The sequence below is a fragment of the Pseudophryne corroboree genome, chromosome 6, assembly GCF_028390025.1.
Source record: "Pseudophryne corroboree isolate aPseCor3 chromosome 6, aPseCor3.hap2, whole genome shotgun sequence".
Taxonomy (NCBI): Eukaryota; Metazoa; Chordata; class Amphibia; order Anura; family Myobatrachidae; genus Pseudophryne; species Pseudophryne corroboree.
In genome coordinates this window covers 811770035-811790064 of record NC_086449.1, presented here as the reverse complement: position 1 = coordinate 811790064, position 20030 = coordinate 811770035, and the positions used below count along the sequence as shown (strand labels likewise).

Sequence of the window (20030 nt, the reverse complement as noted above, 5' to 3'; positions counted from 1 at the left end):
CCACCCACCCTTATGTTGTATAAACAAAACAGGACATGCACACTTTAACCAACCCATCATTTCAGTGACAGGGTCTGCCACACGACTGTGACTGATATGACGGGTTGGTTTGGACCCCCCCAAAAAAAGAAGCAATTAATCTCTCCTTGCACAAACTGGCTCTACAGAGGCAAGATGTCCACCTCATCATCATCCTCCGATATATCACCGTGTACATCCCCCTCCTCACAGATTATCAATTCGTCCCCACTGGAATCCACCATGTCAGCTCCCTGTGTACTTTGTGGAGGCAATTGCTGCTGGTCAATGTCTCCGCGGAGGAATTGATTATAATTCATTTTAATGAACATCATCTTCTCCACATTTTCTGGATGTAACCTCGTACGCCGATTGCTGACAAGGTGAGCGGCGGCACTAAACACTCTTTCGGAGTACACACTTGTGGGAGGGCAACTTAGGTAGAATAAAGCCAGTTTGTGCAAGGGCCTCCAAATTGCCTCTTTTTCCTGCCAGTATAAGTACGGACTGTGTGACGTGCCTACTTGGATGCGGTCACTCATATAATCCTCCACCATTTTTTCAATGGTGAGAGAATCATATGCAGTGACAGTAGACGACATGTCCGTAATCGTTGTCAGGTCCTTCAGTCCGGACCAGATGTCAGCATCAGCAGTCGCTCCAGACTGCCCTGCATCACCGCCAGCGGGTGGGCTCGGAATTCTGAGCCTTTTCCTCGCACCCCCAGTTGCGGGAGAATGTGAAGGAGGAGATGTTGACAGGTCGCGTTCCGCTTGACTTGACAATTTTCTCACCAGCAGGTCTTTCAACCCCAGCAGACTTGTGTCTGCCGGAAAGAGAGATCCAAGGTAGGCTTTAAATCTAGGATCGAGCATGGTGGCCAAAATGTAGTGCTCTGATTTCAACAGATTGACCACCCGTGAATCCTTGTTAAGCGAATTAAGGGCTCCATCCACAAGTCCCACATGCCTAGCGGAATCGCTCCGTGTTAGCTCCTCCTTCAATGTCTCCAGCTTCTTCTGCAAAAGCCTGATGAGGGGAATGACCTGACTCAGGCTGGCAGTGTCTGAACTGACTTCACGTGTGGCAAGTTCAAAGGGCATCAGAACCTTGCACAACGTTGAAATCATTCTCCACTGCGCTTGAGACAGGTGCATTCCACCTCCTATATCGTGCTCAATTGTATAGGCTTGAATGGCCTTTTGCTGCTCCTCCAACCTCTGAAGCATATAGAGGGTTGAATTCCACCTCGTTACCACTTCTTGCTTCAGATGATGGCAGGGCAGGTTCAGTAGTTTTTGGTGGTGCTCCAGTCTTCTGTACGTGGTGCCTGTACGCCAAAAGTGTCCCGCAATTCTTCTGGCCACCGACAGCATCTCTTGCACGCCCCTGTCGTTTTTTAAATAATTCTGCACCACCAAATTCAAGGTATGTGCAAAACATGGGACGTGCTGGAATTTGCCCATATTTAATGCACACACAATATTGCTGGCGTTGTCCGATGCCACAAATCCACAGGAGAGTCCAATTGGGGTAAGCCATTCCGCGATGATCTTCCTCAGTTGCCGTAAGAGGTTTTCAGCTGTGTGCGTATTCTGGAAAGCGGTGATACAAAGCGTAGCCTGCCTAGGAAAGAGTTGGCGTTTGCGAGATGCTGCTACTGGTGCCGCCGCTGCTGTTCTTGCGGCGGGAGTCCATACATCTACCCAGTGGGCTGTCACAGTCATATAGTCCTGACCCTGCCCTGCTCCACTTGTCCACATGTCCGTGGTTAAGTGGACATTGGGTACAGCTGCATTTTTTAGGACACTGGTGACTCTTTTTCTGAGGTCTGTGTAAATTTTCGGTATCGCCTGCCTAGAGAAATGGAACCTAGATGGTATTTGGTACCGGGGACACAGTACCTCCAACAAGTCTCTAGTTGGCTCTGCAGTAATGATGGATACCGGAACCACGGTTTTCACCACCCAGGATGCCAAGGCCTCAGTTATCCGCTTTGCAGTAGGATGACTGCTGTGATATTTCATCTTCCTCCCAAAGGACTGTTGGACAGTCAATTGCTTGGTGGAAGTAGTAAAAGTGGTCTTACGACTTCCCCTCTGGGATGACCATCGACTCCCAGCAGCAACAACAGCAGCGCCAGCAGCAGTAGGCGTTACACGCAAGGATGCATCGGAGGAATCCCAGGCAGGAGAGGAATCGTCAGAATTGCCAGTGACATGGCCTGCAGGACTATTGGCATTCCTGGGGAAGGAGGAAATTGACACTGAGGGAGTTGGTGGGGTGGTTTGCGTGAGCTTGGTTACAAGAGGAAGGGATTTACTGGTCAGTGGACTGCTTCCGCTGTCACCCAAAGTTTTGGAACTTGTCACTGACTTATTATGAATGCGCTGCAGGTGACGTATAAGGGAGGATGTTCCGAGGTGGTTAACGTCCTTACCCCTACTTATTACAGCTTGACAAAGGGAACACACGGCTTGACACCTGTTGTCCGCATTTCTGTTGAAATACCTCCACACCGAAGAGCTGATTTTTTTGGTATTTTCACCTGGCATGTCAACGGCCATATTCCTCCCACGGACAACAGGTGTCTCCCCGGGTGCCTGACTTAAACAAACCACCTCACCATCAGAATCCTCCTGGTCAATTTCCTCCCCAGCGCCAGCAACACCCATATCCTCCTCATCCTGGTGTACTTCAACACTGACATCTTCAATCTGACTATCAGGAACTGGACTGCGGGTGCTCCTTCCAGCACTTGCAGGGGGCGTGCAAATGGTGGAAGGCGCATGCTCTTCACGTCCAGTGTTGGGAAGGTCAGGCATCGCAACCGACACAATTGGACTCTCCTTGTGGATTTGGGATTTCGAAGAATGCACAGTTCTTTGCTGTGCTGCTTTTGCCAGCTTGAGTCTTTTCATTTTTCTAGCGAGAGGCTGAGTGCTTCCATCCTCATGTGAAGCTGAACCACTAGCCATGAACATAGGCCAGGGCCTCAGCCGTTCCTTGCCACTCCGTGTCGTAAATGGCATATTGGCAAGTTTACGCTTCTCCTCCGACAATTTTATTTTAGGTTTTGGAGTCATTTTTTTTCTGATATTTGGTGTTTTGGATTTGACATGCTCTGTACTATGACATTGGGCATCGGCCTTGGCAGACGACGTTGCTGGCATTTCATCGTCTCGGCCATGACTAGTGGCAGCAGCTTCAGCACGAGGTGGAAGTGGATCTTGATCTTTCCCTAATTTTGGAACCTCAACATTTTTGTTCTCCATATTTTAATAGGCACAACTAAAAGGCACCTCAGGTAAACAATGGAGATGGATACTAGTATACAATTATGGACTGCCTGCCGAGTGCAGACACAGAGGTAGCCACAGCCGTGAACTACCGTACTGTACTGTGTCTGCTGCTAATATAGACTGGTTGATAAAGAGATGTCTATGTAACTATGTATGTATAAAGAAGAAAGAAAAAAAAACCACGGTTAGGTGGTATACAATTATGGACGGACTGCCTGCCGAGTGCAGACACAGAGGTAGCCACAGCTGTGAACTACCGTACTGTACTGTGTCTGCTGCTAATATAGACTGGTTGATAAAGAGATGTCGTAGTAGTATGTATGTATAAAGAAGAAAGAAAAAAAAACCACGGTTAGGTGGTATATATACAATTATGGACGGACTGCCTGCCGAGTGCAGACACAGAGGTAGCCACAGCCGTGAACTACCGTATTGTACTGTGTCTGCTGCTAATATAGACTGGTTGATAAAGAGATGTCTATGTAACTATGTATGTATAAAGAAGAAAGAAAAAAAAAACACGGTTAGGTGGTATACAATTATGGACGGACTGCCTGCCGAGTGCAGACACAGAGGTAGCCACAGCCGTGAACTACCGTACTGTACTGTGTCTGCTGCTAATATAGACTGGTTGATAAAGAGATGTCGTAGTAGTATGTATGTATGTATAAAGAAGAAAGAAAAAAAAACCACGGTTAGGTGGTATATATACAATTATGGACGGACTGCCTGCCGAGTGCAGACACAGAGGTAGCCACAGCCGTGAACTACCGTACTGTACTGTGTCTGCTGCTAATATAGACTGGTTGATAAAGAGATGTCTATGTAACTATGTATGTATAAAGAAGAAAGAAAAAAAAACCACGGTTAGGTGGTTTATATACAATTATGGATGGACTGCCTGCCGAGTGCAGACACAGAGGTAGCCACAGCCGTGAACTACCGTACTGTACTGTGTCTGCTGCTAATATAGACTGGTTGATAAAGAGATGTCTATGTAACTATGTATGTATAAAGAAGAAAGAAAAAAAAAACACAGTTAGGTGGTATACAATTATGGACGGACTGCCTGCCGAGTGCAGACACAGAGGTAGCCACAGCCGTGAACTACCGTACTGTACTGTGTCTGCTGCTAATATAGACTGGTTGATAAAGAGATGTCGTAGTAGTATGTATGTATAAAGAAGAAAGAAAAAAAAAACACGGTTAGGTGGTATATATACAATTATGGACGGACTGCCTGCCGAGTGCAGACACAGAGGTAGCCACAGGCGTGAACTACCGTACTGTACTGTGTTTGCTGCTAATATAGACTGGTTGATAAAGAGATGTCTATGTAACTATGTATGTATAAAGAAGAAAGAAAAAAAAACCACGGTTAGGTGGTATACAATTATGGACGGACTGCCTGCCGAGTGCAGACACAGAGGTAGCCACAGCCGTGAACTACCGTACTGTACTGTGTCTGCTGCTAATATAGACTGGTTGATAAAGAGATGTCGTAGTAGTATGTATGTATGTATGTATAAAGAAGAAAGAAAAAAAACCACGGTTAGGTGGTATATATACAATTATGGACGGACTGCCTGCCGAGTGCAGACACAGAGGTAGCCACAGCCGTGAACTACCGTACTGTACTGTGTCTGCTGCTAATATAGACTGGTTGATAAAGAGATGTCTATGTAACTATGTATGTATAAAGAAGAAAGAAAAAAAACCACGGTTAGGTGGTATACAATTATGGACGGACTGCCTGCCGAGTGCAGACACAGAGGTAGCACAGCCGTGAACTACCGTACTGTACTGTGTCTGCTGCTAATATAGACTGGTTGATAAAGAGATGTCGTAGTAGTATGTATGTATAAAGAAGAAAGAAAAAAAAACCACGGTTAGGTGGTATATATACAATTATGGACGGACTGCCTGCCGAGTGCAGACACAGAGGTAGCCACAGCCGTGAACTACCGTACTGTACTGTGTCTGCTGCTAATATAGACTGGTTGATAAAGAGATGTCTATGTAACTATGTATGTATAAAGAAGAAAGAAAAAAAAACCACGGTTAGGTGGTATACAATTATGGACGGACTGCCTGCCGAGTGCAGACACAGAGGTAGCCACAGCCGTGAACTACCGTACTGTACTGTGTCTGCTGCTAATATAGACTGGTTGATAACGAGATGTCGTAGTAGTATGTATGTATAAAGAAGAAAGAAAAAAAAACCACGGTTAGGTGGTATACAATTATGGACGGACTGCCTGCCGAGTGCAGACACAGAGGTAGCCACAGCCGTGAACTACCGTACTGTGTCTGCTGCGACTGGATGATAAATGATATAAAAAATATATATATATCACTACTGCAGCCGGACAGGTATATATTATATTTTATATAATGACGGACCTGCTGGACACTGTCTGTCAGCAGAATGAGTTTTATTTTTATAGAATAAAAAAAAACAACAACACACAAGTGAAGTCACACGACGAGTGTTTAACTTTTTCAGGCAATCACAATATAAGTATACTACTAACTATACTGGTGGTCAGTGTGGTCAGGTCACTGGTCAGTCACACTGGCAGTGGCACTCCTGCAGCAAAAGTGTGCACTGTTTAATTTTAATATAATATTATGTACTCCTGGCTCCTGCTATAACCTATAACTGGCACTGCAGTGCTCCCCAGTCTCCCCCACAATTATAAGCTGTGTGAGCTGAGCAGTCAGACAGATATATAATATATAGATGATGCAGCACACTGGGCTGAGCCTGAGCAGTGCACACAGATATGGTATGTGACTGAGTCACTGTGTGTATCGCTTTTTTCAGGCAGAGAACGGATATATTAAATAAACTGCACTGTCTGGTGGTCACTCACTATATAATATTATGTACTCCTGGCTCCTGCTATAACCTATAACTGGCACTGCAGTGCTCCCCAGTCTCCCCCACAATTATAAGCTGTGTGAGCTGAGCAGTCAGACAGATATATAATATATATAGATGATGCAGCACACTGGGCTGAGCCTGAGCAGTGCACACAGATATGGTATGTGACTGAGTCACTGTGTGTATCGCTTTTTTCAGGCAGAGAACGGATATATTAAATAAACTGCACTGTCTGGTGGTCACTCACTAGTAAACTCTCTGCACTCTCTACACTTCTACAGTACTCCTCCTAGTCCTAAGCTCCAGTAAATCTCTCTCTCTTATAATCTAAATGGAGAGGACGCCAGCCACGTCCTCTCCCTATCAATCTCAATGCACGTGTGAAAATGGCGGCGACGCGCGGCTCCTTATATAGAATCCGAGTCTCGCGAGAATCCGACAGCGTCATGATGACGTTCGGGCGCGCTCGGGTTAACCGAGCAAGGCGGGAGGATCCGAGTCTGCTCGGACCCGTGAAAAAAACCATGAAGTTCGGGCGGGTTCGGATTCAGAGAAACCGAACCCGCTCATCTCTACTTATCTCTACTTTTTTTTAGCTGAATGACTGATTAGAAGAATGAAGAGATGGGTGATGCTAATTCAAGAAAGCAAACAGTATAAAATATCACTATAATCCAATTATTTATCTTTTCTATGGGTATACCTGTGGCTGATGATATTGGCGGCGGCAGCGATGGTGGGGGGCTGTCATTAATGAGGACCTCCCTCGTCTGTACATGTTCATTGAGTGTACACACTGGACGAGATTGTGAAAGACCTCGCTCAGATTGGCCCTTCTAAACGAGATCTTTTGCTTTCTCGTCTAGTGTGTATGGGGCTTAAGCCATTTTAAAATATATTTGGAGAATAATAATGTATCTATTTTCAGTTTGTTGGTAAGGGACACTTACTCTTCTGGGGGTGCAGGGGCTACCCGAAATATTGTGAGTTTCCTGCAATTTCTGAGAGTAGGTGAGTATGATATAGATATAGTTTATGTGCATTATCAAGTAGCAGAAATATGAGAATTCCATTAGCACAGAGGGACATGTGACCAGGAACTGGGGAAAGGAGAACAGCAATAGAGCATACTTACCGACTTCTTCATTCTCCTCTCCGGAAGAAGCCTGGATAGGAAACGCAACATGTCACTTTGGGGGGGAACAAACTGTGTTTCCATTAGGCCACGCCCCCAGAACCAGGAAACAGCTGAGATTTGCTGGTTTACATCAAGGGACGGTGCTTAAGGCCCACCCCCAACTCTGGAAAACACCCGCGATTCGTGGGTCTACAGCGAGGGGAGGAGCTAAAGGCCCACCTCCAACTCAGGAAAACACATTCAATTTGCAGGCCCGCAGTGAGGGGTGGAGCTAAATGGTTCATTCTAGTCATTTAGCTCTGCCTGCATCTCGCGGCCTCACGATTGCCAGTGATTTTTACACCATCCTGACCGCTTTACTGGGAAATATCAGGAGCCTCCCGCAGCTTCCGGGAGGATGGGCAAGTATACAATGAGAAGATGATGACGTCTGTGTCCAGGGTTGGACGGACCCACATGGGTACAGGGGTAACCGCCATCGGGCCCCAATGCCTGGGGTCTCCTCCTCTAGGGATCATGTTCCAGACTGTGCACGTGACTTATACATTATACATATGTTACATTATACTGCACAGGACTATGGTGTATTCTCTACAGTGCATTATACATTATACATATGTTACATTATACTGCACAAGACTATGGTGTATTCTCTACAGTACATTATACATTATACATATGTTACATTATACTGCACAGGACTATGGTGTATTCTCTACAGTGCATTATACATTATACATATGTTACATTATACTGCACAGGACTATGGTGTATTCTCTACAGTGCATTATACATTATACATATGTTACATTATACTGCACAGGACTATGGTGTATTCTCTACAGTGCATTATACATATGTTACATTATACTGCACAAGACTATGGTGTATTATCTACAGTGCATTGCTGTTATTAATCTGGTACATTATCATGCATGCACTAGCAGTATATACGGTATATATTTATCAAGGGGCCCAGACCATGCACAAACCAATGTTGTGTCTGGCCACACCCCCTCTGGAGACTGGCCACACCCCCTCTGGTTACTGGCCACACCCCCTCTGGAGACTGGCTACACCCCTATACATTTGCTCCTACCATAGCATTACCCCGGTGGGCCCTTCACGCCCCAGTCCGATACTGTCTGTGTCTACCTGTAATAAATCAGGTATTATCAACAACAAATAAAAGACATAATCAGCATACTTTATTCTTCATTGCTATAAGGTGACATCAGAACAGAACACGCCCACTCATACCAGGAAGAAAATGCACTTTTTATTGTGATTACATTCATCTCCAACTCTGTATAAGGCCCAATGTGTATCTTTATCAGTCATACATATTATCTGTGTCCCTTAAGGGGGTACACGCGGAGATATCCGTACATAAAATCTAAGCAATCTGACTAGATTGCTTAGAACATAAGCACGAAACTCTCTGTGTGTGTGTATACCCCACAGTGATAGTGATGCACGTCCCCGCGCGTCGCTGTCGCCGGTGCTAGATTGAGCCTGCATGCAAGCCAATCTAGCACATTGCACATTTCACCGCTGGGTGAAATGAGTGCCATCCCCCCCTCGCTCAGCACACATCACCACGGCCCTTTAGTGTAACTGAGCCTGTAGCTATAATCTGAGTTACAGCTCAGCCTCGCCCTGTGTGCAGAATGTGACCTCACTGGTATCTGAGTGTCAGAGACTTTCACTTTCATTTCCCTCACCTGCTTCCAGCGATGGCGTCTGCTGATCTGAGACAGGAGCTGGACTGTTCCATCTGCCTGAGCATTTATACAGATCCTGTAACCCTGAGATGTGGCCACAACTTCTGACGGGTCTGTATTGATCGTGTGCTGGATACACAGGAGGGGGCTGGAGCTTATACCTGTCCTGAATGCAGAGCAGAGTGTCAGGAGCGTCCTGCACTGCAGAGGAACATAACGCTGTGTAACATAGTGGGGAGGTTCCTGTCTACTCGGCCAGATCAGGAGGAGACTGGGATCTTCTGCACTTACTGTATTCACTCTCCTGTACCTGCTGCTAAATCCTGTCTGCTGTGTGAGGCTTCTCTGTGTGATAAACACCTGAGAGTACACAGCAAGTCAGCAGAACACGTCTTATGTGATCCCACCACTGCCCTGGGGAACAGGAAATGCTCCGTCCATAAGAAGGTCCTGGAGTATTACTGCACTGAGGACGCTGCCTGTATCTGTGTGTACTGTTCAGCTGGGGAACATCGGGGACACCATGTGGAGATGCTGGATGAGGCCTCTGAGAAGAAGAAGGGGAAGCTGAGAAATGTTCTACAGAAACTGACCCTAAAGAGAGCGGAGACTGAGAAAAGGGTCCAGAGACTGCAGGAGCGCAGGAGAGAAGAACAGGGAAAAGCAGCTGGTGTAACAGAGACAGTCACTGCCCTGTTTAGAGACATCAGGAGACAGCTGGAAGACCTGGAGAAGACAGTCCTGAGTGAGATCTCCAGGCAGGAACAGCGCGTTTCATTCTCAGTCTCTGATCTGATCCAGCAGCTGGAAATAAAGAAGGACGAGCTGTCCGGGAAGATGCGTCACATTGAGGAGCTGTGTAACATGTCTGATCCAGTGACTGTCTTACAGGAACCAGACACAGGGGACTTGTGTGATACTGAGGACACAGAGAGACATGATAACCAGGTCCATGGTGCAGGAGATCTGGATGTGGGTCTCATCTCAGGGACATTACACAGATTATCTGATATAATAACAGGTATAAATATAGGGATCTATGTGCAGCAACCTACAGACCTATTACTGGATGTGACCACAGCTGGTAATAATATACAGATATCAGGTGACAGGAAAACTGCATCCTGGTCACCAGACCAGAATCACCCAGTAACACCAGAGAGATTTCAGTGTAATCAGGTAATAAGCACCAGGGGATTCTCCTCAGGGCGACATTACTGGGAGGTGGATGTCAGTAAGTCAGTGGTGTGGAGGGTGGGGATGTGTTATCCCAGTATAGACAGGAGAGGACGTCAGTCAGACATTGGGAATAATAACAAGTCCTGGTGTCTGTGTAGGTATAATAATCGGTACTCAGTGAGACATGACAGTGCAGTGATCCGGTTACCTGACAATATCCGCTGTGACAGAGTGAGGGTATATCTGGATTATGAGGCAGGACAGATGTCCTTTTATTCTCTGTGTGACCCCATCAGACACTTACACACCTACACTGCCGCCCTCACTGAGCCCCTCCATGCTGCATTTTGTGTTGGGAACCTTTTTTTTGATCATAAAGGTTCTATAAGTATATGTGGGGGAGTCAGGAGCTGGAAGAAATTACCATAGGAAATCCTCCCAGAGACTTGTGACATCACAGGGAGGGGAATATGATTGGTGGAGTACTCAGCAAATAGAATGTAGCAGTAGGTGGAGCTACAGCTGAGCCCCTCCCAGTATATGACCACATGACCAGTGTGTCTGGAGCTGTTCCCTTATCGGTGTGTTGCTGTCATTATAACTATATAAATACACATCTCTGCCTCTGACACCTGTGATTGGCTGGAATATCTGCCAGTGTGCTGATGTCAGTATAGTGTGATGGTGACATTATGAGTGACATCATTGTGACAACATCCCCGGCCCATCACCACACACCTGACCATAGGGAGGACAGCCCAGCACTATTTTATCTATGTAATATTTGCTGAATTCCTTAATATAAAACATTTGGCCTCAGCGTCCTGTGAGTAAAATGCTGATACTCTAGGGCGCCGCGATTCAGTAACTCTGAGACCACTGATGCCCCCTATTACTGTAGTCAGAGCTACACTCGCTCGCACTGGGTGTTATGTGTGTAGGGGGAGAATGGGGCGGGGACTGTGTAAAGCTCCGCCTACTGGGAACTGTAACAAAAGCCGATGTTTCTTACATAACACATGATTGGCTGAACAGCTACTGACTGCATGATGCCTCATTGCTTATCTGTATTATCTTATGCAGGAATCACAATGTATAATGACTGTTTATGTGCTCACTATTATACAAGTATAGTACAAATTATACAGCACTCTCTTTACATCACGCCCATTATACTGCCGCCATCACTTACCGCCATGTACACTGTCACCATAAGAGGCTTAAAACATACAAATGACATTATACATGTAATAAACAATGCTACAGCATCACAGTCAGAGACTTTGGGAAACTTTGTAATCAACGTCTGTTTGAAATATTTCCGATGTTCTACCGATGTATTGGGGGCGGGATCAAACATGCAGGCTTATGTGATTGGCTTCCACAGCTAAGCCTGTACATATAGGAGATATGTGCTCCTCCCGTTACATCCCCTGTATTATACACGTGTCAGGATGTCACACCCAGTACTCATACTCTGCAGTCACACACCTTACACATGGAGCTATTTGCTCCAGCATAGGAAGCCTGGTAATACTAATTATATGAAGGTAAGTGTAATGTGTCAGTTTATAACCATTGCAGCGCAGCAGAATATGATGTAACCTGACCATTACACTTAGCTCATATACATACTAGTGATGAGCGCCGGAAATTTTTCGGGTTTTGTGTTTTGGTTTTGGGTTCGGTTCCGCGGCCGTGTTTTGGGTTCGAACGCGTTTTGGCAAAACCTCACCGAATTTTTTTTGTCGGATTCGGGTGTGTTTTGGATTTGGGTGTTTTTTTCAAAAAACCCTAAAAAACAGCTTAAAACATTGAATTTGGGGGTCATTTTGATCCCATAGTATTATTAACCTCAATAACCATAATTAACACTCATTTTCAGTCTATTCTGAACACCTTACACCTCACAATATTATTTTTAGTCCTAAAATTTGCACGGAGGTCGCTGGATGACTAAGCTCAGCGACCCAAGTGGCCGACACAAACACCTGGCCCATCTAGGAGTGGCACTGCAGTGTCACGCAGGATGGCCCTTCAAAAAACACTCCCCAAACAGCACATGACGCAAAGAAAAAAAGAGGCGCGATGAGGTAGCTGTGTGAGTAAGCTAAGCGACCCTAGTGGCCGACACAAACACCTGGCCCATCTAGGAGTGGCACTGCAGTGTCACGCAGGATGGCCCTTCAAAAAACACTCCCCAAACAGCACATGACGCAAAGAAAAAAAGAGGCGCAATGAGGTCGCTGGATGACTAAGCTCAGCGACCCAAGTGGCCGACACAAACACCTGGCCCATCTAGGAGTGGCACTGCAGTGTCACGCAGGATGGCCCTTCAAAAAACACTCCCCAAACAGCACATGACGCAAAGAAAAAAAGAGGCGCAATGAGGTAGCTGTGTGAGTAAGCTAAGCGACCCTAGTGGCCGACACAAACACCTGGCCCATCTAGGAGTGGCACTGCAGTGTCACGCAGGATGGCCCTTCAAAAAACACTCCCCAAACAGCACATGACGCAAAGAAAAAAAGAGTCGCAATGAGGTAGCTGTGTGAGTAAGCTAAGCGACCCTAGTGGCCGACACAAACACCTGGCCCATCTAGGAGTGGCACTGCAGTGTCACGCAGGATGGCCCTTCAAAAATCACTCCCCAAACAGCACATGACGCAAAGAAAAAAAGAGGCGCAATGAGGTAGCTGTGTGAGTAAGCTAAGCGACCCTAGTGGCCGACACAAACACCTGGCCCATCTAGGAGTGGCACTGCAGTGTCACGCAGGATGGCCCTTCAAAAAATACTCCCCAAACAGCACATTATGCAAAGAAAAATGAAAGAAAAAAGAGGTGCAAGATGGAATTGTCCTTGGGCCCTCCCACCCACCCTTATGTTGTATAAACAGGACATGCACACTTTAACCAACCCATCATTTCAGTGACAGGGTCTGCCACACGACTGTGACTGAAATGACGGGTTGGTTTGGACCCCCACCAAAAAAGAAGCAATTAATCTCTCCTTGCACAAACTGGCTCTACAGAGGCAAGATGTCCACCTCATCATCATCCTCCGATATATCACCGTGTACATCCCCCTCCTCACAGATTATCAATTTGTCCCCACTGGAATCCACCATCTCAGCTCCCTGTGTACTTTGTGGAGGCAATTGCTGCTGGTCAATGTCTCCACGGAGGAATTGATTATAATTCATTTTAATGAACATTATCTTTTCCACATTTTCTGGATGTAACCTTGTACGCCGATTGCTGACAAGGTGAGCGGCGGCACTAAACACTCTTTCGGAGTACACACTTGTGGGAGGGCAACTTAGGTAGAATAAAGCCAGTTTGTGCAAGGGTCTCCAAATTGCCTCTTTTTCCTGCCAGTATAAGTACGGACTGTCTGACGTGCCTACTTGGATGCGGTCACTCATATAATCCTCCACCATTCTTTCAATGGGGAGAGAATCATATGCAGTGACAGTAGACGACATGTCCGTAATCGTTGTCAGGTCCTTCAGTCCGGACCAGATGTCAGCATCAGCAGTCGCTCCAGACTGCCCTGCATCACCGCCAGCGGGTGGGCTCGGAATTCTGAGCCTTTTCCTCGCACCCCCAGTTGCGGGAGAATGTGAAGGAGGAGATGTTGACAGGTCGCGTTCCGCTTGACTTGACAATTTTCTCACCAGCAGGTCTTTGAACCCCAGCAGACTTGTGTGTGCCGGAAAGAGAGATCCAAGGTAGGTTTTAAATCTAGGATCGAGCACGGTGGGCAAAATGTAGTGCTCTGATTTCAACAGATTGACCACCCGTGAATCCTTGTTAAGCGAATTAAGGGCTCCATCCACAAGTCCCACATGCCTAGCGGAATCGCTCTGTCTTAGCTCCTCCTTCAATGTCTCCAGCTTCTTCTGCAAAAGCCTGATGAGGGGAATGACCTGACTCAGGCTGGCAGTGTCTGAACTGACTTCACGTGTGGCAAGTTCAAAAGGTTGCAGAACCTTGCACAACGTTGAAATCATTCTCCACTGCGCTTGAGACAGGTGCATTCCACCTCCTATATCGTGCTCAGTTGAATGGCCTTTTGCTGCTCCTCCAACCTCTGAAGCATATAGAGGGTTGAATTCCATCTCGTTACCACCTCCTGCTTCAGATAATGGCAGGGCAGGTTCAGGCGTTTTTGGTGGTGCTCCAGTCTTCTGTACGTGGTGCCTGTACGCCGAAAGTGTCCCGCAATTCTTCTGGCCACCGACAGCATCTCTTGCACGCCCCTGTCGTTTTTTAAATAATTCTGCACCACCAAATTCAAGGTATGTGCAAAACATGGGACGTGCTGGAATTTGCCCAGATTTAATGCACACACAATATTGCTGGCGTTGTCCGATGCCACAAATCCATAGGAGAGTCCAATTGGGGTAAGCCATTCCGCGATGATCTTCCTCAGTTGCCGTAAGAGGTTTTCAGCTGTGTGCGTATTCTGGAAAGCGGTGATACAAAGCGTAGCCTGCCTAGGAAAGAGTTGGCGTTTGCGAGATGCTGCTACTGGTGCCGCCGCTGCTGTTCTTGCGGCGGGAGTCCATACATCTACCCAGTGGGCTGTCACAGTCATATAGTCCTGAGCCTGCCCTGCTCCACTTGTCCACATGTCCGTGGTTAAGTGGACATTGGGTACAGCTGCATTATTTAGGACACTGGTGACTCTTTTTCTGAGGTCTGTGTACATTTTCGGTATCGCCTGCCTAGAGAAATGGAACCTAGATGGTATTTGGTACCGGGGACACAAGTCTATAGTTGGCTCTGCAGTAATGATGGATACCGGAACCACGTTTCTCACCGCCCAGGATGCCAAGGCCTCAGTTATCCGCTTTGCAGCAGACTGACTGCTGTGATATTTCATCTTCCTCGCAAAGGACTGTTGGACAGTCAATTGCTTGGTGGAAGTAGTAAAAGTGGTCTTACAACTTCCCCTCTGGGATGACCATCGACTCCCAGCAGCAACAACAGCAGCGCCAGCAGCAGTAGGCGTTACACGCAAGGATGCATCGGAGGAATCCCAGGCAGGAGAGGACTCGTCAGAATTGCCAGTGACATGGCCTGCAGGACTATTGGCATTCCTGGGGAAGGAGGAAATTGACACTGAGGGAGTTGGTGGGGTGGTTTGCGTGAGCTTGGTTACAAGAGGAAGGGATTTACTGGACAGTGGACTGCTTCCGCTGTCGCCCAAAGTTTTTTGAACTTGTCACTGACTTATTATGAATGCGCTGCAGGTGACGTATAAGGGAGGATGTTCCGAGGTGGTTAACGTCCTTACCCCTACTTATTACAGCTTGACAAAGGCAACACACGGCTTGACACCTGTTGTCCGCATTTCTGTTGAAATACTTCCACACCGAAGAGCTGATTTTTGGGGTATTTTCACCAGGCATGTCAATGGCCATATTCCTCCCACGGACAACAGGTGTCTCCCCGGGTGCCTGACTTAAACAAACCACCTCACCATCAGAATCCTCCTTGTCAATTTCCTCCCCATCGCCAGCAACACCCATATCCTCCTCATCCTGGTGTACTTCAACACTGACATCTTCAATCTGACTATCAGGAACTGGACTGCGGGTGCTCCTTCCAGCACTTGCAGGGGGCGTGCAAATGGTGGAAGGTGCATGCTCTTCACGTCCAGTGTTGGGAAAGTCAGGCATCGCAACCGACACAATTGGACTCTCCTTGTGGATTTGGGATTTCGAAGAACGCACAGTTCTTTGCTGTGCTTTTGCCAGCTTGAGTCGTTTCATTTTTCTAGCGAGAGGCTGAGTGCTTCCATCCTCATGTGAAGCTGAACCACTAGCCATGAACATAGGCCAGGGCCTCAGCCGTTCCTTGCCACTCCGTGTGGTAAATGGCATATTGGCAAGTTTACGCTTCTCCTCCGACAATTTTATTTTAGATTTTTGAGTCCTTTTTTTACTGATATTTGGTGTTTTGGATTTTACATGCTCTGTACTAAGACATTGGGCATCGGCCTTGGCAGACGACGTTGATGGCATTTCATCGTCTCGGCCATGACTAGTGGCAGCAGCTTCAGCACGAGGTGGAAGTCGATCTTGATCTTTCCCTATTTTTGGAACCTCAAAATTTTTGTTCTCCATATTTTAATAGGCACAACTAAAAGGCACCTCAGGTAAACAATGGAGATGGATGGATACTAGTATACTTATGGATGACGAGCGACTGCCGACACAGAGGTAGCTACAGCCGTGGACTACCGTACTGCGTCTGCTGCTAGTATAGACTGGATGATAATGAGATAAAATGAAAATATATATATAGCACTAGTACTGCAGCCGGACAGGTATATATTATGTAATGACGGACCTGCTGGACACTGTCAGCTCAGCACTGCAGACTCCTAAAGTAAGCTACTAGTATGTATCAAGAAGAAAGAAAAAAAAACCACGGGTAGGTGGTATACAATTATGGATGGACGAGCGACTGCCGACACAGAGGTAGCTACAGCCGTGGACTACCGTACTGTGTCTGCTGCTAATATAGACTGGATGATAATGAGATAAAATGAAAATATATATATATCACTCACTAGTACTGCAGCCGGACAGGTATATATTATGTAATGACGAACCTGCTGGACACTGTCAGCTCAGCACTGCAGACTCCTAAAGTAAGCTACTAGTATGTATTAAGAAGAAAGAAAAAAAAAAAGCACGGGTAGGTGGTATACAATTATGGATGGACGAGCGACTGCCGACACAGAGGTAGCTACAGCCGTGGACTACCGTACTGTGTCTGCTGCTAATATAGACTGGATGATAATGAGATAAAATGTAAATATATATATATCACTAGTACTGCAGCCGGACAGGTATATATTATGTAATGACGGACCTGCTGGACACTGTCAGCAGAATGCGTTTATAAAAACACCACACGATGAGTGTTTAACTTTTTCAGGCAGACAATCACAATATACTGGTGGTCAGCAGACAATCACAATATACTGGTGGTCAGTGGTCACTGGTCAGTCACACTGGCAGTGGCACTCTGGCAGCAAAAGTGTGCACTGTACTTATATGTACTCCTGCTATAACTGCTCCCCAGTCTCCCCCACAATTAAGCTGTATGAGCAGTGAGCACTCAGCACAGTCAGATAATGATATACAGTATTACATATGATGCAGCACACTGGGCTGAGCACAGATATGGTATGTGACTGTGTCACACTGTGTATCGTTTTTTTTCAGGCAGAGAATGGATTAATTAAACTGGTGGTCACTGGTCACACTATCAGCAAGTAGTACTCCTAAGCAGACAATCACAATATACTGGTGGTCAGTGTGGTCACTGGTCAGTCACACTGGCAGTGTGGCACTCTGGCAGCAAAAGTGTGTACTGTACTTAAAATATGTACTCCTGCTCTAACTGCTCCCCAGTCTCCCCCACAATTAAGCTGTGTGAGCAGTGAGCACTCAGCACAGTCAGATATACAGTCACACTATCAGCAAGTAGTAGTACTCCTAATATGCTCTCCAAAATTAGTAAATCAAGTGTCTCTAAGTTCTCTACTCTCTTCTCTAGTCTAAACGGAGAGGACGCCAGCCACGTCCTCTCCCTATCAATCTCAATGCACGTGTGAAAATGGCGGCGACGCGCGGCTCCTTATATAGAATCCGAGTCTCGCGATAGAATCCGAGCCTCACGAGAATCCGACAGCGGGATGATGACGTTCGGGCGCGCTCAGGTTAACCGAGCAAGGCGGGAGGATCCGAGCCTGCTCGGCCCCGTGTAAAAAAAGCTGACGTTCGGGCGGGTTCGGATTCCGAGGAACCGAACCCGCTCATCACTAATACATACCTCCCAACATGACCCTCTCCAGGAAGGACACAATGATCTGCTCCTGGACTACCCTCTGAATTTATGATTGCCAGCACCTGTGGTGAAACATCTTTCTTATCCAGTAACCTGTTCAACACAGGTGCCGGCAATCATACATTAAGAGGGAAGTCCAGGAGCAGAGCATTGTGTCCCTCCTGGAGAGGGTCATGTTTGGAGGTATGCATATAGTATTACCAGCAGGGGCGGAACTCGAAGGGGGCATATAGCTCCTTCATGTACCCCCCACCCTAATGTAAAAGCCCACAAAAGTGGTGCAAGTACCGCCCGCCAGCGCCGCACACTGCATGGTGCACCCGTGATCCGCCTTGCCGCTGCTTACATGAGTCCCACCATCCCAGGGCTGCTGGTAGACAGGAGTGTGGCTCCGCATTACAGGACAGTGACAGCTCGGGTGGGAGGAGTCTGCATGTGGGGCCTAGACCCTCCCCACTGATCCCGGCCCAGCAGCAGCAGAATCATCGCAGGGAGCCGTCAGTCACCCTAATGCACACAGCTCAGCCCAGCAGCCAATAGCAGAGAGATACCTGACAGCGGCGGGGGCGGGACCACACTGTGTCTCGCTGGCCCACGCTGTACGAGTCTGTGCTGCAGTCACAGAGGACAAGAGAAGAGGCTCAGCCACTGAGTACGGGACTGGCCCAACCCGCCGCTGAGGAGATGTTGCGCGGTGGCGGCAGGGAGTCTGGAGGACTCCCAATCCCAGATCATGTGTCTGCTCTCTTTTGCTCTTCCCATGCTGTGGCTGCTCTGCTCCCCTCCTCACCACTCTTTTCCACGCTTTCTCCATTCCTCCCCCCCCCACACTGCTCTTCCTGTCCTGTGCCCCCTCTGCCTGCTCTGCTCCTCACCTTCCTCCTGCTCTCTCTATGCCCTCCCTTTCCCCGCTCTCTCCATTCTTTATCCCCCCACTGCTCTGCTCTCAGAGTTCTGTGCCCCCTGCCTACTGTGCTTTCCCCCCACCTACTCTGTTCTCCCCCCTTTACCCCACTCTCTCTCCTCACCCTCCTTTCCCCTGCTCTCTCCGTCCCCACCCCACTTGTTCTGCACACCCCACTTTCCCCCACTCCCTCACCTCACCCCCCTTTAGCCTGCTCTCTCTATTCTCCCCCTGCCTGCTCTGCTCTCCCCCTTTTCCCTGTCCCTCTCCTCATCCCCCCTCTTTCCCTCTCCCACTCACTCACCTCATCCCCCCCTTTCCCCACTCTCTCTTTTCACCCCCCCCCCTACACTGCTTTCTCCATTCCCCCGCCTGCTCTGCTCCCCCCCTTTTCCCCACTCTCACCTCACCCGACCTTCTGCTCTCTCCATTCTTTGCCCCCTCCCTGCCTGCTCTGCATTCCCAGTCCTGTACCCCCCCACCCCCCCGCCTGCACTGCTCTCCCACTTCTCTGCCTTTCCCCCACTCTGTGCTCTAGGCATGAGCAGCTCCAGGGCCCATCATCGGCACTACATCCAGACGGCATGGTGGACCACGAGCAGCTGCTCCAGAGAACCCGTTTGGCGGAAGATGCAGAGAGACAAAAGTGTTGAGTATTTACGCTAATTACTCAAGAGGTCTGATATGTGAATTAATGATACCAAACTTACACAGGTTATTTTTATATATTATTATGAAGAAGTGTATATAATACTACAACCGTTTGCTCCTTTCACATAAATGTTGTATAAAAACTGTTAAAAGAGGTGAATTTATCCCACTTATCAACATTGCTAAAAATGCATTGCCAAATATCTCCTGAGAGTCACTGGATAATGGAAAGTCAGTACAGTCTCCACACACACTCCCTGTCCTGTCTGATCCTGCTGGGAAGAATCAACTCCTGCCCTCACTGTCAGTGTCTGTCCGCCAGGCTCTTAAGCCGTCCATTGATTTTATTAACGACCTCGCC

General features: G+C 47.5%; 1 long non-coding RNA gene and 1 pseudogene across 2 annotated transcripts in view; one reads left to right on the top strand and one right to left on the bottom strand.

Moving 5' to 3' along the window:
- LOC134933673 (uncharacterized) overlaps positions 1–20030 on the bottom strand; it is a 57638-nt gene that overhangs the window by 19548 nt on the left and 18060 nt on the right. The gene's annotated exons all lie outside the window — the stretch shown is intronic.
- On the top strand, positions 9055–11500 carry LOC134933667 (E3 ubiquitin/ISG15 ligase TRIM25-like; annotated as a pseudogene).